General features: G+C 49.6%; 1 pseudogene; it reads left to right on the forward strand.

Annotated features, from left to right (window-relative positions):
- LOC147975448 (uncharacterized) overlaps positions 1 to 23,317 on the forward strand; it is a 64,192-nt pseudogene extending 40,875 nt beyond the window's left edge.
- Positions 23,318 to 23,876: the final 559 nt, after the last annotated feature.

A 23,876-nucleotide genomic window follows, 5' to 3' on the forward strand; every position in this document is an offset into this window, starting at 1 on the left:
TCATGGAGATTTTGGACGTCATGGATTTCGGAGGAGGGTTAGTATTAGTGGAACTGCCATAATGTGAAAGGACGGGACGACTAGGAGAGAACTGCCGTAATGTTAAAGGACATCCGGGGACGAGTATGAGCGAGAACTACCAGCGGTTTTTGTAAAAATGCTGAGTGGGCCGTGCGAATAGTAGGGTAGTGGCTTGCCTGGTGGATAAATGGATTCATGCACAGTACTATGGGGGCCCAATTAGATGTCATGTCTACTCGACGCACAATTAAATGGCTTTCGATGTCATGTCAATCGTCGGGAAAATTACAGGTGATACGAAGCTTTCCATTCTCCCGTGATACAGGCTTCCGAGAGCCCTTGGATCTGAGATCGAACGGTTGCATGGCGTGATTCTAGACCTATGGGTGAATATCCTATCCTGGAGGGTTATTCTGCAAATTTATACCAATTTAGCATGCGACTGTTTGATCTCAGATCCAAGGGCTGCCAGCAGCCCGTATCATGGTCGCGCCTACCATGACCGTTGCCTCGCTCGCGCGGTCGCGCCCATGGAGATTTAACACGGTGCATTAGGCTATTTTATGTTGGCATGTCATACATAGTCATCACTTATACAACAAGGTCAGCTATACGAGTGTTTGTTTACTTCTCTCTATCTCTTTCTTCGTAGTATTTATTGCATTTCCCAAGGAGTGACCTTTTCCAATGAAATGGTACTCTCAAGTCATTAAAAGCATGCACACCCCACATCTATTATTGGTTGATATGTCAAGAAACAAGAAACGCTCTATGCACCGCGCCTAAGTGTTTTGGGATTATTTGGTTTTCATAAGATGACTTGCACACCTAGACGGAGGGAGTAATTAACTTGCCCATCAGACTTTATGCCTATGTGGCAGGCTTAGCACCTCTACGAGCAAGTACAATAGTGGGCTATAAGCCCGCTTACATGGAATTTTTGCATATGTGGAGGAAAGAGGCAAGGAAAAAGTGGAGGAGTGGGCTCTCATGCAAGAGCCAGCCTCTACATGGTGGAGCATTGGGAGAGGCACCGGTATACCATGGAGGTGGTCATGAATTGGGAGACTCACGCCGGTCATAGCGCCCCAATTAAAATGATAAAATGGAAGTCAAATCACGGGGTCCCACCTGTCCAGCAGTAACTCGCTGTCAAATCACACAGCCCTAAGTTTGCAGCAACCTACTCCCTCATCTTCTCGCTTCTCTGTTGAACCGACTAGGAGGATCTGCCCCACCTACTGCGCGGGAAAAGCCCCGCCCTCGACTTTTAAATAGTACAGTATACTAATATTTTGTCCATGGAATGCGCCATGGAGCAAAGCCTCAAGAAAACGGTGGCACACATGCACGTAGTATACAACACGCCCAGCGCGTTCGTGTGGCACCCCAGACGGTCGGTCGGTCTGGCATGCTGCTCTCCGAATGGTACGCGGGTCATTTTGCGTTTTCACACACATGTTGTCTCCTTTGGGCAGTGAGGTTATGGTTTCTTGTCATGTTGCATTTTTTTGTGTTATGAGTTATAATTCCGTGCTTCAGATCAAAATGACGACAACTGCGCCTCCGGGGCACGTGCATGAAGACTTCTCGACAGTCATTGACAAGGTCAAGCCAGCTCCAGTAGACAAAAGAAAACTAGTACTTCACGATATAGGCAGGAGCCTCCACGCTTGCTTGCTAGTGTTGCTCTCTTCACATTGTCTCGTCCTCTCCAGATGTAAACACGACAGCGGTGGCCACACTCTCTCTCTCTGCTCACCGCTGGTCACAGATCCAGCTGGATCCTCTCCGCCGGGGAAGGTGAGACGGTGCAATATTCATGCGGTCGTCCTCGGTGACGGCTCTTACCCACTGCCGGTGCATCCTGATAAGCGTGCCTTGCCGTTCTCTCCCAAGCACCGCTGGCTAGGGAGGGCCTCCGACCCCTTCTTCCTCGCTGTCGTTGTGTGGGCAGATCCGACCTCCCGCCGGCCACCTATCGACATCCCGACGACCCTTAGGTATAACTTCCTTCGAATCTGGCCTTGCTCTACTGCCCGAGCTCCTGGCATCGCTACATTTGTATCTTTTACTATTTCCCAGGCCCCCTCATACATAGGATCGATCGGCTGTTTGAGAGCCACCTAAATTTTGACTGTTATGTGGTAAAAGTAGTTCATGCACTCGAATCTAGTAGTACTTGGTTGAAACAAGGAAGAAAGGGGGTGGGAGCTAGGGGAAGATCTGTTACCTGAATCTAAGACTTGGTCGAAAGAGGAAATAATGGGGGCGAAAAGTAGCAGAGACTGGCTATCCAACTGGTCTCTTGGTCTAATAGGGAAATAAAGGGAAATGCAGTACAAACTCAATATAAACCCGATCTATTGGTTGAAAAAGGAAAGATATCATGTTCTGATGTTTGTTGCCCCGAGCCACTCTTATGTAATGCCACTGGTAAAATGTAGCAGTCGCATTGTTAAAAGTAAGGACACGTTAAACCAATGTTGTTTTCAATGTAATGCCTCCAGTAATATGAATCAATGGCACTTTTTTTCATGCCCTGCTAAATTTCCCATTAAGATAAGTTGCTTATTTTCGTTAGAAATGCAACTGTCCTGGTCCGCCTCTATAGCAGCTATTAATGTAATGTTGCTTGTAAAATGAAGCATTGACACCATTAAAGTAATGTCGTATTTAACGGTTGTTATAGTTAATCCTAATGCCCACACTAATATCTAACAAAGCTGCTGCTTTAGAAATTGCTACTGTCCTTGTAGGATTGCCATTTAGATAAGGAACATGCTTATTTTTGTTTGATGTATGTTTCATCACTTGTTTGTCACCCTCCTTTCGACCTTTTTTGTGCAAACAGAGACATACATTTCACGCATGATCTTAGTTGAACAGCACAAATGATATCCAAATTATAGTTGAACATTCTAGGAGCTTCACAACCAACCTTGATGTTGCTCAATTTTATTGCAACTAATGAAGATGAAGCTCTGTGGGTTTCCTTTTTTGATGGAATGGAACCGGGGCTGAAGCCCTTTTCTTAAAAAATGAAGAAGAAGCTGCTAGCTCATGGGACATTGCTTCATTCTAGGTGAACTGCACCAAAAGGTCCCATGAATTGAATCATCCATGTTGGTGACTGGTGTCATCCCTTCTATGATGGCGTTGATTGCAGATATGGTTCCCATCACGAGGTATGTGGATTTTTGGTCTGACCGTTTGCCAAAGATCCTGCATGTTGAGTCTGCTCCTGTGCTACTGTTTTGGCACTGCCATGATAAAGTAGTAATGTTATTATTTTGCACCTTAATCAAGTGGCACTATTAATTTGAGGCAATGTTTTGGCACCGCTAGTGCCATAGGTTTTTTATATATATCGAAAGAGGGCGTTTCCTCGGATTTCATTAAAGAAACCCTAGCATAGATAACCATTATCCGACAACGTCTCAGTGTAAACGGGTAGTTATGCAACTAGTACTAGACCGGACTGAGTACTAGCAGGAGACAAGTTTGCCACATAAGCTAGGCAGGTAGGGGGACGCAGCACCAGCTCAACCAAGTTTGGATTACAACCCAAATGCTACGACAGGAACATCAGGGGGGAAGGTAGAGCCATCTTCAACATCCCGGTCTAAGCACCCCCAGTCTCCATCCTTGCGACACACGTTACACCTCGTTTGCCACCTGCTCGACCCTAGTGCCACTAGTAAAATGAATTAATAATATAGTTAAAATAGAGAGAGTGTCCTCTCTATCATTTCATTTCCATTGTAGATAAAGAAAGTGCTTCTCTTTGTTAGTATATGTTTCATCAACTAGTCCCATTGTTAATGTTTAAGCATTTGTGCAAACTGGGGTGCCTAATTCTAGTTGATATGCACAAAAATAGAGATTGGAATGTCTCAAGGCCCCTCCTTGTACTACCGATGCACACTGATGTTCATCACTGGCAGAAGGTGTATCGGGGAGGCTTGAGTCAATTACTCGATTTCCAGTGCGAGGCGTACCGTATGAGGCGTCGCGGGGCCCATCTCGCCCTCGCAGCATGGCGTACTATGGTACTATTAGAATATTTTCTTCTATTTATTACTGTATGTTTCATAAACTAGTTACACTATAATGTAATCACGCTTTTTCATTATCTATGAAAACAGGGTTATTCAGCTGCATTTTGGTGGAACTACACAAATGTACGGATGGAACCGGCATATATGTAGAGTGTGAGGTGCCAAGTAAAAATTACCGACACCAGCCCTCCTCCATCTAAGCATTGGCATCCACCACCACCAGTGGCATGTGTGTCGCTCACTGTGGATGGATCTTTCTCGGCAGCAAATCCTCTAACAAAATACTAGTAGCTTAGACATAAAAAAGACTAGTAGCTTATATTGGTAGTTTTCTAGGGAGTACTCTTTTCTGAAAGAACCACCAATCTATTTTTCTTTATTTGTACACAGTGTCACAACTTTGACCCAAAGGTCCAGAGCTATTTTAGGGTGATTGGCGTAGTACTCGGAGAGTGATTGTAAGCATGATTTTTATTAGTGGTCACACTGATTGTAAGCATGATGTCGATGTCAAAACCGGCGGATCTCGGGTAGGGGGTCCTGAACTGTGCGTCTAAGGCGGATGGTAATAGGAGGCAGGGACACGATGTTTTACCCAGGTTCGGGCCCTCTTGATAGAGGTAAAACCCTACGTCCTTCTTGATTGTTCTTGATGATATGAGTATTACAAGAGTATATCTACCACGAGATCAAAGAGGCTAAACCCTAGAAGCTAGCATATCATATGATTGTATGTTTTCCTACGGACTAAAACCCTCCGGTTTATATAGACACCAGAGGGGGCTAGGGTTACACAAGGTCGGTTACAAAGGAGGACATATACATATCCGTATTGCCTAGCTTGCCTTCCACGCCAAGTAGAGTCCCATCCGGACACGGGACGAAGTCTTCAATCTCGTATCTTCATAGTCCAACAGTCCGACCAAAGGATATAGTCCGGCTGTCTGGAGACCCCCTAATCCATGACTCCCTTAGTAGCCCCTGAACTAGGCTTCAATGACGATGAGTCCGGCGCACAATGTTGTCTTCGGCATTGAAAGGCGGGTTCCTCCTCCGAATACACCATGGAAGAGTTTGAATGCAAGGATAGTGTCTGAGCCTGTAAAATAAGTTCCACATACCACCGTAGAGAGAATAATACTTCCATAAATCCAATCTGCTGACATGTTTGGATAGCATGACATCACGCCATGGCCCGGTCATTATTTGAACCGTTTTACTTTAATCAGCCCCGCACATAACGCGAGGCGGTTTCTTGACACGTGTTGTCAAAGCAGAGATCATGTTCCCCTTATCACGGGATTCTCATCAATACAAACATGGGTAACCCAACCATGCCTTTTGGTATGACTCCTAGATCTTAGGTAAGTCTCAACTGGCCACGAGGTGGACGCCTGATATTCACCCCCTTTATAAAGGGAGAGGGCTTTTTCTTTTTTCCCTCCCGCGCTCAATCGAATCCTTCCGCCGCCTCGAGTTCAAACACCCAAAGCTCAGGTCAGGCGCTTCGGAAATTCAATCATGTCCGGATCCAGCCTTCAAGGCCAATGGATGCCTTCCTCTGTCACAGAGGAGGACATCAAGAAGTTGAGGGAGGCCAGATATCTGACCGCCGAAATTTCGCATAGGCTGCCCGCCCGAGGGCAGGTCGTCCCTACTCCCGAACCCAACGAGAGCGTCGTGTTCGTCTCCCACTTCCTCTGAGGAGTAGGCCTTGCTTTGGATCCCTTTGTTAGGGGTCTTATGTTCTATTACGGGCTGGATTTTCACGATCTGGCCCCGGGTTCCCTTCTTCACATTTCATCATTTATCGTTGTATCTGAGGCCTTCCTCCGCATTACCCCTCACTTCGGCTTGTGGCTCAAGACATTCGATGTGAAGCCGAAGATGGTCGAGGGGCAGTACGCAGCATGCGGAGGTGCTTTAGTAAGCAAAATTGTTGACGCTCCATGGCCAAAGGGTTCATTTCCAAAGGTGTCCGGATTGTGGCACCGGGAGTGGTTTTACATCATAGCTCCCCGAAGTGCCAAATGGGTAGCTGCCCCCGCCTTTCGCTCGCCCCCCACCACAACTGATGCCATGGATCAGCAGGGGGTTGAGCTGGTGTCCAACCAAGGACGTGCCAATACTGCAGAGCCGTATCCGAGCTCTCTTCGAGGGAGATTTCAGTCTTTTTATGGTTATGCAAGTTATGCTGGTTCGTCGAGTCCAGCCTTGCGAACACCGACCCCTTCGTATGTGGGAATTCAACCCAGAAGGACCGCGCGCTATTTAGCATTTCCTTGGCATGACGCATGAGGAGATGTACAAATCGTTCTTCGCACCCCAAATAGAGTGTCCGGACACCACAGAGGACGTGGGCCTCAGCTGCAACTGCCCCGCTGCCCAAGTAAGTAATCCCATGTCCGAACACACTGTCCTTTTATTTATCATGACATCATTCTGAAGAATCACTCTTTGACCAGGACTGGATAACAAAGGTGAAGCTGATCCGGTGTTCGGCTCCCCTTCATGAGGGGTTGGACAATCCGGTGCTGGAAAAGATGCTCGAGCCAGCACCTTGTCTAGTGCCCTGAAAGGAAGATGAAGGGGGCAATAAAGAGGGTGAAAGCGGGCCTCCATCGCTATTTATTCCAATCGGGGGAATGAGCGCCTCCGCGAGGGAGGATAACCAAGGGGAAGAATCTAACATTCTTTCTCCCCGGGGAAGGAAGAGGACTACCTCTGAAGATCCGGAAACTAAGGTTTCCAAACGGGAGAAGAAATCTCCGCCAGAGGCTCCTGCCTCGGAGGGTATTCTGGCCGCACAATGTCCGCGCGGGGATTAGCCCTCTACCGAGCTATAAGTAATCAAAAAGTACTTAATAGTGAAGATATCCTATCTTACTTCCGAAGACAATAATCGATGCTTATAAATTGTAGTCCGGATCACAGCCCTTCTCGATAGAGTTCATCTTCGGGGGATCTTCTTCCGGAGATGATGGCGAGCAAAACGCCTCCCCCGGACTGCCCAGCCCAAGAAGCGGGCGACCTTGATATGTCGTCGCGAAGGGTATCTCCGGATCCACTAGGGCCAGAGGATAACCCTTTGGCTGCCCGGCATCCCCAGTATCCGGTTCCTGTGGGGAGCGACAGCAAGGGTCCGTACAGTGTGCGGTCGGATGCGCTGAAGGATCTTCTGGGGCAAGCTGTCGTCTGGGAAGCGCATCGTACGCTAATGGGTACGGTAATTGAAAGGATTTCATTCGCTGAACGCGGTTTGCATGAAGCTTTTATGAGTCTGATGAAAGGCTTCGAGGTACGTGAAACAATATATGCCTTTAACAGTACCGCATACGTTAGGTTTGCCCATGCAGATAGTATCCCCTGAGACTCTGGTTGTCGTTGGGAACGGCGGCAAACAGTGGATCATAGTCCCGGGTAATAACCAGATCGCCTTTATGTGTAGGTAGTTGAAGCTTCGGTGGTGAGCCAGACTGATGGTTTTGCCTAACTAAAGCGGCAACTGGATGCGGCAGATGCCGACATCGTGCTTGTCAACAAGTGGCTTGACAAGGCACATGGTGAGTGATTTTTCTGGTGATCGTCACATAATAAGAGCAGCATGATGCCAGTATTGTCAACATGTTGTGACTGCAGATGGAGCTGCCACCGTGGAGACCCTTCGGGCGGAGCATGCCCGAGCCAAGGAGCAAGCAAGGAGTAGCAATGCGGCCGCTTTAAAGGCGTCCGAGGAGTTAAGGGCCGGACAGGCCGCGCATTGCGAGAGCAAAGAAAAAATAGCCAAGATGGCCGTGGAGTTAAAAGAGGCTGCGGACCGGTACCGGCTTCTTGAAGAAGAAAATCGGGCGAAGGCGACGGACCTGGAGAAGGCTCAGGTGGCTGCCAAGGAAGCCCGCTCCAAAATTAGAGCGACGAAGGAGGAGCTGAATCAAGCTGCATATATCGTTTCTGGGAAGCCCTTCTTGTTGCGGACTAAGTTCGGAGATCCGAAATATGCTCCTCTGGACCGGCTATGGAGTTCTGCAGACGCGTACATGGATTTGGCTGCAAGTGCTGCTGACGCAGCCGAGTACTTCAAGGATCAGAAATGTCCCGAAGTTGAAAAGGTGTTTTGGTCACAGTTTCACGCTCCAGTCCGTCCGCTGCTGCTGAATGAGCGATTGACCTATTGGGACGAGCTCCATAGGTTGTCCGGACTTGCCATGAGGTCTGTTGTGGATCACCTGTGGCTGGGAGGGCCAAGGCTGAGAAGCTATTTTAGCTTAGTGCAACAATTCCTTGAAGCTGTGCCACGCGTCGATGCTGTAAAGAGATCAGCGTGCATAGAAGGTGCGCGGATGGCCCTTGCCCGTGTCAAAACATACTGGGCGGAGATGGAGGTCACCACTATTGTGGCATAGGGTTCGGCTATAGGCCGAGTTGTTGCCGAGCACTACTTTGAAGAAGTCCTTGAAGGTGCTCGTTTGATAGAGGCTCAGTGGTCGAAGAATATTATTTTCCAGTGACATGTAGTCCCATTGTACAAACAATGTTTTTCTGAATTAATCAAGGTTGTATTTACACTTTTGCCCGAAAGTACTATGATGCCTCATGTGCGGCCGTTTATGTATATATGTATATAACCTGAAAGTTTGGAGTCGTCGGCTTCCGCCCCCATGCATATAATGCGGGGGTGTTTGCAAAAGATGCATATCCACACTTGATCCAACGTCTTGGTCCGTTAAGGAGGTGATAGCATAGCGAACGAGGCAATCAGACTATATTTCTTTAACACTTTCACTTAGCCATAGGAGTTTGACAGTGGGGCTACTATATAGCCCCTGGTACTTATGCACTCATCCGAATACGGTGCGCATACGTACGTGACCGGGAAATGGCCCTTTGTTAATGCGGGGAATCCCGAAGATTTCGATTAGTCATCGAGTGGTTGACCAGTCTCTCGCTATATCATGATAGTCAGTTTTCGGCTGTCTCTACTGAGGTGCTCATCCGGATGAACTAGGGCACGATCGCAGTAGTTCTCCCAGTGCTACCTTAGCCGATATAACGGAACATAAGGTACCACAACGTGAGAGCCGGGCAAACCCAACGTTTGACCAAAGACATGATTCAGAGATGATGCATATAGGGCCAAACTCGCGACGCTGAACACTCTCTAAGGTGTTTGGTCTTTATAACATATATCGGGCTAAACAATGCCCTTTATAAGAAACCCCATGTGTCCGGGTACGTGCAAAATCCTCGCGTGGCCACATGCCAATAACACCGACATCCTTCTCGGTTGTGTGGAGTATCCGGAGGATGTGAGCAACAAGAGACAATAAAAAAGGTTTACGCAGGGCCTTAATCTAAAAATAAACCTTTGGGAGGGTCCCTACTTCACGTCTGCGCCTGTGTCTCCATTGTGCCGTGTCCTGGGTGGGTGTAGCATGATTGTAACCTGCAAAAAGAAAGAACTTAGGTGAAAGTTGTCGTGAAGAAAAGAAGAATGAGTTATCAGAATTCCAGAGAAGCCTAGTTGACCTGGGTTGGCCCTGATTACACATGGGAAGCCCCTGGTATCATGTTATGAGGGTTCGAAAACCAATCTCATGCATGTATGATGGAACACCGGACTCGTCTAACCGTGTCCGTGGTCTTGGTGACCTACCATTTTTTCTAGTTGGTGAGGCCGTCTAGTGTGCGGCTATTAAAGCCGCCGCGTCCTCTTTCGTACGTGAAGAACGGTTGGTATTTCCGCTAACTGTAATGACGCCTCGTGGACCGGGCATCCTGAGCTTGAGAAAAGCATAATGCGGTATTTCGTTAAAACGAGTGAAAGTCGCCCTTCCGAGTAGTGCTTGAACATCACTTCGGAATGGAGCGATGTGAAAAGTTAACGTTTCACTTCGGAAGTTATCGGGAGAACCGAATACCACCTCTAGTAGTAGAGAGCTCGTGCAGTGGGCCTCTTGGCCTGGTATTACTCCCTTGAAGGTAGTATTACTGCGTCTTATCTGTGTCGGATCTATCCTCATTTTGCGGACTGTATCCTGATATATCAAATTTAGATCACTGCCGCCGTCCATTAGGACCCTTGTGAAATGGTACCCATTTAGTATTGGGTCTAACACCAAGGCCGTCAGTCCTTCGCGCCGGATATTTGTACTGTGATCCCTACGATCAAAAGTGATCGGGCAGGCCAACCAGGGGTTGAGCCTAGGGGTGACGGGCTTTATGGCGCGTGTGCATCGGGCTGCGTGATTGCTTCTCCCCTTTATCACCTGGATCATCTTTACTATTTTAACTTCTGGTAGGAACTTTTTCTGTCCTCCAGCGCTTTGCTGGCAAGGTTCATCCTCGTCTTCGCTTGGTGTTTCATCCCCTTTTTTGTTTGGCGTTTAGCTTACCGGCCTGCTTGAAGACCCAACATTCTCTATGGGTATGGTTTGCAGGTTTGACTGGGGTGCCGTGGATCTGACAGAGTTTGTCAAGAATTTTGTTTAGGCCACATTGTCCTTCTCTGCTGCCCTTGAAAGGCTTTTTCCGCTGACGTGGTCGAGAGCCCCTGAATCTGGCGTTTACCGCCGTGTTATCTGGGCTACCTTCTTTATTTCGACGTTTGTTTTTGTTGCGTCGTGGTTTACCGTTGCAATCCCTGACTTCGGATGTGCTTGGGTCGCTGGTGCTGCTATAGGCCAACCAGCTGTCCTCACCCGCACAAAAGCGGGTCATGAGGCTTGTTAAGGCTGCCATTTTTCTCAGTTTTTCTTGACCAAGGTGTTTGGCGAGCCATTCGTCTTGGACGCTGTGTTTGAAAGCTGCTAAGGCTTCGGCGTCCGGACAGTCGACTATTTGGTTCTTCTTTGTGAGGAACCTATTCCAAAGCTTTCAGGCGGACTCTCTGGAATGTTGGATTATGTGACTTAAATCGTCTGCATCTGGAGGCCGGACATAAGTCCCTTGAAAATTGGCCCGGAAAGCGTCCTCGAGCTCCTCTCAACTTCCAATTGAGTTTTCGGGGAAGCTTTTCAGCCAGTGCCTAGCTGGCCCTTTAAGCTTGAGGGGCAAGTATTTAAAGGCATGGAGATCGTCTCCACGAGCCATATGGATGTGGAGGACGAAGTCCTCTATCCAGACTCCAGGGTCTGTGGTTCCATCGTACGCCCCTATATTCACCGGTTTGAATCCCTCTGGGAATTCATGATCCAGCACCTCATCAATGAAACATAAGGGGTGTGCGGCACCCCTGTATTGGGATGCGCCATGCTGTTCAGACGGTTGTAGTATTTGGTGTTGGTTGTGTACCGTAGCGCGCTTCCTAGATCCATAGATAGATCTGGTCGCGCCGGATTTTTGACGCAAGTTCTCACGTAGATCGTGTGTTGACTTATGCGTGAATTTGTTAGCCGCTCTATCACGTTCACAGGGTGGTGGATCCGGCCGGTTGGCCGTATCATTTTTCGGCCGTATGGGCTCTAAGGCCTCATCGTCGAATTCCAGTAATAGCTTGCTCTTTGAATAGCTTTTTGGATGGTAACTTCCACCATACTTTGTTACTTTGTTCCACTTGCTGTTGAGCGTATCTTGTGCGAACTTGAGCCTTTGTTTCTGTTTCTTCAGGCTTCTCGCTGTGGCAGTAAGCCTTCTGCGGAGGTTCTCTTGCTCCAAGTGTGTTTCCGGGATGATGGGTGCATCTTCGTCTGGACTGCTTTCTTCCCTAGACGGGGATTGATGAGGCTTATATTTGGCATCATCGTGTTTGGATGTCGGATCCGCACTATGTTTGCAGTTTGCATCCTGATCGTTTTCTGCCACCGGGGTGGTGCAATTGTCGTCTCTTCCAGAGTCGCGTGGACTATCATTATCGCTGTTCTTGCTATGGCGGGGCTTAGAGAGGCTCCGCTGACGTCGGCGCTTGGGTTGCTTCTTGGAGGGGTCATCCTTCGTCTTCTCATTGCCATTGTCTTCCTTGGGGGTGTCCACCATGTTTACGTCATGTGATGAAGTAGCGGTCCAGCGCCCTGTGGGTAGTGGTTCTGGTTTGTCTCCTGCATCGTCGTCCATACCGTCGATGTCTTCGGATTTGAAGTCGAGCATGTCAGTTAAGTCGTCGACAGTGGCTACTAAGTGGGTGGTGGGTGGGCAGTGAATTTCTTCGTCGCCCGCATCCCATTCTAGCCGGACATAGTTCGGCCAAGGTTCTCCTCACAGGGAGAGAGACCATAATGAATTTGGCACATCTCCGAAGGGTGAGTGCTGAAAGATGTCCACGGAGGTGAACTCCACGATCGGCGCCCAGCCGGACTCGACGGGCACGGATATGAGCGGCTCGGAGTCCGTGGCTGTAGATGAATCCAGTGTTTTGGCAACACGACTCTCGTAAGGGCTAAAGTCAGTATCCGGCTCTATCGCCACTAAGAGCGCGGCCTCCATGGAGGGGTCCATCCCTCCGCTCTCGGATGGAGCGACTTGCTCCGGATTGATGCACGGAGTATCTGCAGATGCGCTCTCCCGAATACTATCCGACGGCAGAGTTACGTCATGCTCGTCAAGACTGTATGACGCATCCGACATGGGCTCGAGTCCGTCGAAGATCAAGTCTCCGTGGATGTCGGCCGTGTAGTTCATGTTTCCAAATCTGACCTGATGGCCAGGGGCGTAGCTCTCAATCTGCTCCAGATGGCCAAGCGAATTGGCCCGCAGTGCAAAGCCGCCGAATATGAAGGTCTGTCCGGGGAGGAAAGCCTCACCCTGGACCGTATCGCTAGCGATGATCGGAGGAGCCATTGAGACTTATGGTGATGACACGGTGGAACTCTCAATTAAAGCACCAATGTCGGTGTCAAAACCGGCGGATCTCGGGTAGGGGGTTCCGAACTGTGCGTCTAAGGCTGATGGTAACAGGAGGCAGGGGACACGATGTTTTACCCAGGTTCGGGCCCTCTTGATAGAGGTAAATCCCTACGTCCTTCTTGATTGTTCTTGATGATATGAGTATTACAAGAGTAGATCTATCATGAGATCAAAGAGGCTAAACCCTAGAAGCTAGCCTATGGTATGATTGTATGTTGTCCTACGGACTAAAACCCTCAGGTTTATATAGACACCGGAGGGGTCTAGGGTTACACAAGGTCGGTTACAAAGGAGAAGATATACATATCCGTATTTCCTAGCTTGCCTTCCACGCCAAGTAGAGTCCCATCCGGACACTGGACGAAGTCTTCAATCTCGTATCTTCATAGTCCAACAGTCCGGCCAAAGGATATAGTCTGGCTGTCCGGAGACCCCCTAATCCAGGACTCCCACACATGAGCAGATGGAAGATTAGGTTATTGTAAAGCTTACCTTAAACCCTACCGACGCCGTTGATATGAGGCAAGCGTCGAGGGAACCATGGAGAATGGCGGGGAAGCAACATCGCGCCATCCGACCTCCTCTTGCGGTGGTAGAACGAATACTCATGTGGCTCCGGTTGGCTCTGCTCCCTCACGAATGGCACACTGTACTCAATCGATTCATTATCCTCTAGGTGCCCGACCTTTGACCTGTACGCCCACCACCTCCGCCTTACTTCCGCCTCGGGCGAATCTGTCTGCTCCGTCGCCCAGATGAGATATTGATGAACTTGAAGGACTGCAGCGTGACAGCCGCCGAGGAGTACATCACTGCCCTCATCGCCGCTATCTCGCTCTTTCGAAATCTCCCATTCATTGTCAAACCAAGTAAGGATCTCCTTCAACCTCGCTAACTTTGCCTGGTCGCCACCGACGATCTCCTCTTTGTCAAACCATAGATGTCCTTCTAAGTGGTCCGGTGCTAGCTTTGGAACATGGGAGGAGAGACTGTGGTCTTGCTATCGAAAAGAGGGAGAGGCGAGACGATGGTTTTAGAATGGAGATGATGGAGAGGAGAGGGGGGTTTGCAATGGAGAAGAGGGAGAGGCGAGATGGTGGTTTTGGAATGGAGATGATGGAGAGGAGAGGTTTCCCTGCCTTTCGGTCGCTGACTGGTTGGCCCGCGCCTGGTGGGACCCATGTGTCATTGTCTCAATGGCGGGATGGGCTACGTCAGGGGATCCTCGTCCAAGGAGGTGGTGGTTTTGGAATAGAGATGATGGAGAGGAGAGGAGGTGGTTTTGCAATGGAGAAGAGGGAGAGGAGCGCGCGACAGCGATTTGGGATGGGATGAGAGGTCCGGCGCGCTGTGACTGGATCAAAATCAAAATCAATTTACCCCTTCAATTAAGAGAGTGACCCCACATTAACTAGTCTCCCTTTTATTCTGGGTCATAATTGACCATGATTTTCACAAATAAAATATATGTTATACATTGCACAAATAATATAATTTGAAAGTACATTCAGATACGAACCAAACGATACAATTTTTGGTGACATGCATTCACATTTTCCTTGTGAAATATAGTACGTGGTCAAACTTTGACCCAAAATACGCAAAACAAAAAATACTTCAAAGACTAGCGCCGCTCCTCTCCTCTTAAACCACCGCTGCTCCTCTCCTGTTCCAATCTAAATCCAGTGCCGCTCCTCTCCTCTTCCATTTCAAAACCACTACCACTCCTCTCCTGTTCCAATCCAAAACCAGCGTCGCTCCTCTCCCATTCTAATCCAAAACCTGCGCTGCTCCTCTCCTCTTCCATTCAAAAACCACCGTCGGCGAGTGAAGGTGCTGTGGAGAAGTAGATAGTGGAGGAGTACAACCGATACGTGAGGATCGCAGATGGCGACCCTGTGAAGCTACCTAGGATGTTGGATATGCAGTCTTGGTTTGACAACAAGGACTAACTAGTGGCGACGGCGATATCCATGGCCAAATATCTGCAACAGAGCGAAAAGGCGGCGATACTCCCGAAGGGAGTCACGCGGGAGTACATAGAGCTGCTCCTCTGGGCCACGGAGCAAACAGATTCACCGAATCCGATCGTGAGGGAGCGGTGGTGGGAGTATCGATCCCAGATGAGCATCCACCAGATATTGAAGGATCGAGCCAAAGCGAGCCAGTGGAGTCTTCGTCGACCGAACCCAACTTCAAGAGGATAAAAACAGTTGGCCCGATGACACTTCCCCGCCATCCTCTCCCTCGCCGTTCACACCGTCTCACGGGGTGGCTGTCTACCGCTGAGGAATTGGAGGGGACTGTCTGCCCAGCCCAATAGTCGGGTAGGTTGTGAATTGTTAGGAGGAGCTTAGGGTTGTCAGTATTTGCAGGTTGTGAATTCTGTTTTGTGTTGTGTATTTTGAGAGTCCTTTCAGATATGAATGTCTTTTGAATTTCAAATTTGTAGTATTGAGCATATGAAGTATTTTATGAATTCTAGAGATCTATTTTTAGCACTTAAAAATGTAGTTTCATAGGAGTATAAAAGTGCAGACAATGTGATTCTCAGAGAAGAAACTGCAAGTTTTAGTTTCAGATAAGAAACTGCAAGTTCAGTTTCAGATAAGAAACTGCATCTTTCAGAGGAGAGCATTTATATTAACACGGCCTTTTCAAATAGGGTTAACATCATGTTGGAAGTTTTATTCATGATCGAAAATGGAACTACCAGCCAGTTAACATCATGCTGATCAACATTCATTCATAGCATATCTTCATATGATGCACAGTCAAAAAGGTATGCTATTTTCAAAATGCCCACACAATGTCGAGTGTGCGAAAAACAGAGAAAACAAGGGACAAAATTTTGGCAAGTGTTGGACGTGGTGTGCATAGATGACAATGGGGACCCACATGTCAATAATGGTAGAGGCAAAAAATTTGGAGATATTTTCCCTGCATCAGGTGGAATCGAACCCAGGCGGAAGAGCTGTTGCCTGTCAGGTAGTGTCACTTGGCCACTATGCTAGTTCAGTACTTTCGTTACAAATAGGGCACTGGCTCAGGTGGTCTGATCTCCTCCTGCACCTTTGTGCGCTCGCTGCGACGCCATTGTCTGTCGTTGTGAACATGCTGACCAAACAAGAGGAATCCAGAGAGAACTTTACATGGAGAGGCGGACAGTCGGGACCCACCAGGTCTATGGCCGTACGCAAGCAAGTGCCTCATCGAAAAAATACTACCTCCTAATGCTATACTGACGTTGGGGCCCATGGGTTTGTCAACATAGTTACATTCTTTTAGGTTCTTCAACATAGTTACTATAGGAGATAAATTCAGAACGAAGCCGGGGAGCTGGCAAGTATCATTTATTATCACTGGGGCAGCAAGTATCAGCTGGGTTTTGGGCTGCCCCGTCTAGGATTTCTTTTTTAACATGCCCAGCCTACGACATGCCGTTTTGTATTTTTTCAGGGCCGTCATGTATCGACCGGCCTATGGACCTCCCATCCGAGGTTTTATTTTTCCTGAAACATTGGCAACCCAATTTATGTATTTTTATGAAGAAACGCAGAAGTCTGTTCTATTTTTCTATATAAGAATAGGAACGCCTGGTCCAACTTATGTTTCCCTTCTAACTATATTATATAGATTTAAATTATTTTATATTTTATTATATATTATTTTTATTGTCATCATATATTTAACAGATACTTACATATGTAAGAAAACAATATTCCACATCTTATTAACTTATAAAAATAATTTCTTAACAATAAATTCCTGGATTTTTTGGCAACAAAAATCCTGGTGATTGTGTACAAAAGCTTGGCAAGATTTAAGGACCAATGTAATAATAAATCACTTATTATTTCAATATTTTTATAACAAAATGCTCAGCACCTGTTTATTTTTTGATAACATTGCTGCGCCCAACCCAACATTATAATTAGAATCAGGCCAGGAAAATCGTGTATATCGAGAAAGTGCAAATGGCCGCATGGACGCTACATTATTTGTTCACCCAGCCCAGTAAATGGACTGTAATTCTAAATAAAGAGATCAAATTGACTGTAAATTCCGGAAAAAAGTAGGTTGAATACATGCCACATTTTGGGAGGCTGAAATGTGGGCCAATAGGTCGAAGCCAACGCAAGTCGTTGTCAACTTAGTCAACAAATGATTCTGACATCGTTAGCCGTTGGATATACATCCAACGACCGACATCCATCTTCAATCTCTCGTCTTCTTCCTCCCGCCACCTGCTCCCGCCTCCTGCTGCTAGCAGCTCTGCTTAGCATGCTTCGCTTTGAAGCGCTACCGCACCATTGGCCAGGCCATCTCTCCACCCCTCCACACCTCCAGTTCTTCTCCACCGACTGCCGAACCACACCGCACCGGAACTAGTTAACCCTCCTACACCTCTCCGTCTGCGACTCTACTCCCGCGTCTTCCTATATCCAGCTCATTGCTGTCTGGGGCCTCGCCGTCGTCCACCACCTTGGATGCGCTCGGCGCAGAGTGGTCAACGTGGTCAACGAACGACAGCCATCGGAAGTAGACTGTGCGTGGAGAGGCTGACAGCTGGGTCCATGGCCGCACGCAAGGAAATGCCTCATTCTTGGGTGCAAAATATTGATTCCTCCACCTGACAGCTAGGACCCACCGAAAGGGCCTCTGTATTTCGCGAAAAAAACGTCCCCCCCCCGCTAACAGGTCGGACCCACCAACTATATCTTTGCATTCAAGGAAGTGCCTCGTTATTACGGACAAAAAATGAATACTCCCCCTGCTAGCTGGGACCCATCATAGTGGGAGGCTGACTTGTGGGTCTACTAAGATGACGGGGATGGAGGGCTTTGTCAACTTAGTCAATATGAACGATTCTAGCTCCAGTGACCGTACGATATCCATCCAATGACTGTAGTGATTCTTCAACCTCTGGTCTTCGTGCTCCTGCCGCCCAAACAAGCATCGGCCGTGCCGCCTGCTCCTGCCTCCCGTGTCCAGTTGTGCTGCCACCGCCGGACATGCCATCCCTCTATACTCACCCACACCTCCTATTATTCTCCGGCAACGACAGCCTCACCGCGCAGCCAAAGCAGTCAACCCACGTACTCCCCTCCGCGTGGGCATCCACTGCCGCGTCTTCCACGACTCTATGTCATCCCCTTCCTACGCCTCGACCTCGTCCACTGCCCTGGTGCTCTCGGTGCGGCGTGGTCAATGTGGTCAACGAACGACTTCCATCGGAAGAGTACTGTACGTGGAGATGCTGACAGCTGGGTCCACGGCCGCAGCAAGGAAGCGCCTCCTTATTACGCAGAAAATAATGATTCCTCCACCTGACAGCAGGGACCCACTGGATGGGCCACCGTATTTCGTGAAAAAAATGTTTCCCCTCTGACTGCTGGGACCCACCAGCTATATCTTCGCATGCAACGAAGTGTGTCCATATGATAGGCAAAAAAATTATTCACCCCCTGACTGCTAGGACCCACTAGCTACATCTTCGCACAGAAGGAAGTTCCTGACAGTCAGGACCCACCTGGTCAAGGTGTATGTAGCGTTGACATTCTGGTCATGAACGTGTATGTACATACGATCGGTCTGTCTACAGGCTGCAGCGATGAACCGTGGCCGTGTAAGCAAGGTCACGTGTCGTAGTAGAGGCGCGCGTGTGTCGTAGTAGAGGCGCGCACATAGCATGTAGACGTACATACAGCGTCCAGGGTGCAAGAAAGAAAATACGACCACGTACATACATATTGGCGGGGTCTCGAACGCCTACTCGCGCATACGTACAGCCAGGGATCATGTACATGGCTGTCGGAACGGGGAAACTGCGTCGTCGTCGTGGTCATGGGGAGGCAACAGAACGCATGTTGTTCATCGGGATCCAACCGGCTTGGACGGAACAACCGTTGGAAATGAGGCCTGGCGTACCGCAGAACGGAGGAAACGGCCTTGTGTTCGACCGACCATGGTTAAAACGGGATCCTGTTCATCGGGAGGGGTCTGGTGTACCGCAAAACGGTCGAAACAGGGTCCTGTTGATCGGGAGGGGTGTGGTGTACCGCAAAACGGAGGAAACGGACTTGTGTTGGAGCATTACGGTCGAAATGGGGTCCTGTTCATCCGAGGGGTGTGGCGTACCGCAAAACGGGACTCCACGGGATACTGTTCATCTCCACCGTCGACCTCCTCCAACCCCCACGGGCTAATGTTCATCCACCGTCGACCTCCTCCAGCCTCCACCTGCGATTGTTCATCCACGGGCTCCTATTCATCCAGCCTCCACCACGCGCTCCTCCACCGGCTACTGTTCAACCAGCCCTCTCCACGGGGTCCTGTTCAACCACCCCTGCATGGGCTACTGTTCATCTAGCCCTCCACTGACTACTGTTCATCCAGCCCTCTACGGGGTTGTCCTGTTCATCTAGCCTTCCACGGGGTCCTATTCATCCAGCCTCCACGGGGTCATGTTCATCCACCGGCTCGATCGATCGGGGTACTCCTCATCCAGCAGCAACGGCCTCTACTACAACGTGGTCCTGTTCATCCAACCCCCCACCGAGAACTCTTCATCCAAACGCCCCAACAACGCTCGCTGATAATCCAGAGGCAGCATCGATCAGCTTCAGTTAGCAGCAATAGCGAAGGAATCACTCGGGTTCAGTTACCACCAAGGGAACAATCGATCGCTCGGGTTCAGTAACGCGTAGCCTGCAGTGTAATCGCTCGGGTTCAGTTAGAGCCCAACGCTCGGGTTCAGTTAGAGCGCAACGCCTCACACACACGATGCGTACGTACGAGAGAAACACGCATCGCTCGGCCCCCGACCACCCACCGTAACCGGGAACTCCCCCGTATTTTCCTCGCCCTCGCTTCTACCATGGTTTTTTCGTCATGGACGGCCCAAAGAATGTCATGCAGCTGCGTCTCCGGCCTACCCAAGACGAAAAGCCCATTTTCTATCATGATTTTTTGTCATAGAAGTAGGACCCCACCGCATCGATGATGACACCGGGTTTTGTCACAACTATCGTTATAGAAGTGTCATAAGTATGACAGAATTTTTTTTTCGTTCAACCCAATATGTCACGGATGTGTCTTTTTTTCTAGTGCCTCACCTTCGCGAGGCACCCTCGATTGAGCTCATGGATTGGCGCACCCCTCTATGTCTGTGGCCCACGAGTACCGCGACATGGTGCGCTAGGCCATGATCATGAGGCCTCACGCAAGGAAGGATAAGGCACCCGACGGACGTCCTAAGCCAGCAGCAAGGAGGGCTCACTAGGTGCCAGTGGGCGTGCCCTCATGATATAGGAAATTACCCTGGGCGCGTCAAGGAGTTATCCCTCTATGTCTACATGAAGAACGAACGCCATAACACAACACAGGAACAACGAACATAACACAAGTGGCATGGAAATTATGGTTCATTACATGCCCTCATAGGGCCACATAATTGTTTCTTGTAATGTAGGAGGAAAGGAAAGGACAGGCAAAAGCGGCTCCAATGGCATGGCTACTCACAAGGATCGCCCCCCTCCCCCCCGGCTCAGCCAAAGCCCTCCTCGCTCTTCGTTGGGGCACGATGATGGGACGACCCGCCACCATCCTTGAAGCGAGCCCGACGATGCGGCGGGTGGTCATAGCCGCCACTGCTGGAGCTTTCTCTGGAGGATGAGCTGCCGTTGCCGAACGAGCCGCGACCGTCGCCTGGGGCGAGTCCACCCTCGTCCTCATCACGGCCGTCACCAAGGCCGAGCACTTTGTCACCCTCGCTGTCTTCATGTCAGCACCCGACGCGGCGACCACCTTCCACGAACACCCTCATGAAGAGGCTCGCGGCACCATCGTACTTGAAGTGGAGGGTGCACCGCCTGCTCAGCCCACGCGCGCGGGCAAATGTCGGCCAGCCGCTAGCCAGGGCTATGCTGCCCGTGATGGAGACATCCACCGTGACCCACGAAGCCTTGGTGCAGCAGTCGTCGGCCTGCAGCCAGAGGCCGCCAGGACCCGTGGCCGGCAGCTCGCCTGCAAAGGAGCACGGAAGCTGAAGCCAGGTGCCGGTCGGGTTCTCCGACCACATGACGAACTCCGGCAGTACCTCTGCCGACCAGAAGCGCGGCCGGGGAGGACGGGCGACAACAGTAGAGTAGGGTATTACACCACAATGGTGGCCCGAACCAGTATAATCTCTCGCATCTCCTGTTCCTTGGGTTCGGTAAGGTAGGCCTTGAGATCGTTGTCAGAGGGAGCTACGGAGAGATCTTCGTGCGCACCCAGAGTTCAAACCTCAAGGGTTTGCCGGAACCCACAATCCGACAATGGTTTTGACAAGCTTTGATCAAGTTAACTTGTTCTCCTTGATGAACCACATGTTCTAGATGAATTATTGGATCATTTTAGCATGTGTACCAAGTTTGAGAAAGTTCGGATAAACTTGATAGTGCAAATTTGTTCAAATATGGAAATGGACAAAAGGGGTTTTGATGAGGTTATCTTGCTCTCAAAGACATGAAGCTTGGCAATATCATCAAATAGGGAATTTGTCACATGATAGATTTTTCTTAGATTTATTGGAGAATATTTCCTTTGTAAATATTTCAAAAGCATGATATATCCAGAAATGGTTTTTGAGGGATTTGACCAATATTTCAAAAGCATGATATATCCAAAAATGGTTTTCGAGGGATTTAACTGATGTATATGGACACTATATGTGCACAGAGTTTCCCTAAAGTTTCTCATATATTTTAGAAACATCAAAATAATTTTAACCTATTAAAGACCATTTATGAACTTAAGAAAATGCCTTAAAATAGAATAGCAAAATAATGTTTAAAATAATATTTCTGTGGTTTTTAGGAGTCCTATAGCTAATAGGAGTCAAATATAATTTTTGCTTATGTTTCACACCATAAATTAAGTACTTGTAGTTCAGGTCTCTATTTAGGGGGTTTTTGAAAACCTAATTTAGAAAATACTTTTTGGACAAATTATTTTTGTAAGAAAATATTGTTATGTCCTACAGATGGCATGATTATTTGGTGAGGTTTTGGAGCAAGAGGAACAAGTATGGGGGTGGAAGTTACAATATGACTTTCAGAGCACTTGAAAATAGCACAATAATCCAAATCAAAGAGAGACCAAAACTAGTAGGAACCAGATCGCTACCAGGGCGTGGTCTCAGGTTGTAGGGGTGGAAGGAGGTATGGCGTGGAGGAAGGCATGGTCGCTAGCGCTGGGGTGCCGTCGTTGCGTGCGGGCGTGCGCGCGTGCGAGAGAGAGAGAGAGAGAGAGAGAGAGAGAGTGAGAGAGAGAGAGAGAAAGAGAGAGATAGATAGAGAGAGAGAGAGCAGGGGCGGTGGCTAGGGTTAGATCTCTCGGCTCCCTAATGAAGCCGAGCAAATATCATTGCTTCTTGCTTAATCTCAAAACGGGTCCTTACACAAGTTTATATAATCCTCCTAATAAGATGATTGGGATAAGCCCCAAATAACGATAAGATAAAGTGGGCCACAACTAACTCGGCTAAGCCCCTAATATGTCGGTGATAACATCTGCCCCCGCTTGCACAAATAGCTCGTCTTGGAGCTAGAAGACAGGGAAGATCAACGGTCGCCAATCACCTCCATGTCAACTGGGCCGGGCTAGTCGCCGAGCCCGGCGGCGGCGGGGTCCTCCTCAATGTAGTCTAAAGCATCCAGGTAGAAGAGTCATGGGCAGACGTGGCCAGGTGGAACAGGCATGCCGCAACCGCGGGGAGAGGCGCCGCGGAAGACTAGCAGGCCAACCCTACGCGGGAAATTCCAGCCAGGGTGACGGCCCAGCGGCCCGGGGTGGTGGAGCCTGCTGGATGGCCACCGCGCGACGGTCGAATGTGCAGGCGTCTTACATGGCCATCTGGAGGTCATGTGGCCTGCGCATTTCCACGTCCACGCGGATGTGGTCTGGTAGGCTGCCGACGAAGAGCTCAGCCCGCTGAGGAGCCGAAATGCTGGGGGCGTGGCACGCCAGTGCCTGGAAGCGGTCGGCGAAGTCTTGCACCGAGGTAAGGAATGGAAGATGCCCAAGCTCCGCCAGATAGCTCCCGCATATAGGCAGACTGAAGCGCAAGAGGAACAATCGTGGAAGAACTCCCATGGTGCCATGCTGCCCTTGTCTTGTTCGAGGGCATAGTACCACATCTGCGTGGCTCCTCAGAGATGACACGAGGCGATCCAGGTGCGGTTGGACGCGAGCGTGCGCTGTCCCCTGAAAAATTGTTCGCAATTGTTGAGCCAATTTAGGGGGTCGACGGTGCCGTCGTAAGTCGTGAAGTCCAGCTTGCAGAATCTCGGCGCTGTCTGGACGTGGGTGATGGACGGGTGCGCCTCGTCAGCATGGAGCAGCGAGGATGATGGGGCCGAGTAGGCGGGCATCAGGGCACCGCCCCGGAACAAGGGCCCGTCGATGCTGCGAACGGCTCGGCGGAGCTCGAGGACCCACTAAACTGCATGGTCGGGTGCATCGCTGGCGGGTGCAGCACGTGCGGCCCGACCGAGGCCGACATGTAGACAGGCTCAAGGGACCCAGCGAGCTAGGCCGGTAACGGAGACGGCTGTCGGCGTCCTAGGAACGGGGGTACCTAGTCTTGCCTGCGTGCGGCCCACGACGTGGCTCCGTCGACGGGCCGGTACGGCCTAGCTTCAGCGTAAAAAACCCCAAGACCCTCACGAGGGGCCAAGCCTCGCGAGGAGAACGACGGCAAGACCTCCCTGGGGGCGGCCTCGCGAGGTTCGCATGACGTGAGCCATGACGACCAAGGCCAGGAGGGTGCCAGTGGGCACAGTGTACCAGTTTGCTCTTTGGTGCTAAGGAGGCAAGAGCAGGCGCAGGGTCCTGAGGAATCAAGCAAAGGTTTCCATTTCGGTGAAAGAAGACCTAGACCACCAGGACGGTAGGACAGAGGTCATCACG

The sequence above is a fragment of the Triticum urartu genome, chromosome 4A (genome assembly GCF_056163025.1).
Source record: "Triticum urartu cultivar PI428250 chromosome 4A, HENAU_Tu73, whole genome shotgun sequence".
Classification (NCBI taxonomy): domain Eukaryota; kingdom Viridiplantae; phylum Streptophyta; class Magnoliopsida; order Poales; family Poaceae; genus Triticum; species Triticum urartu.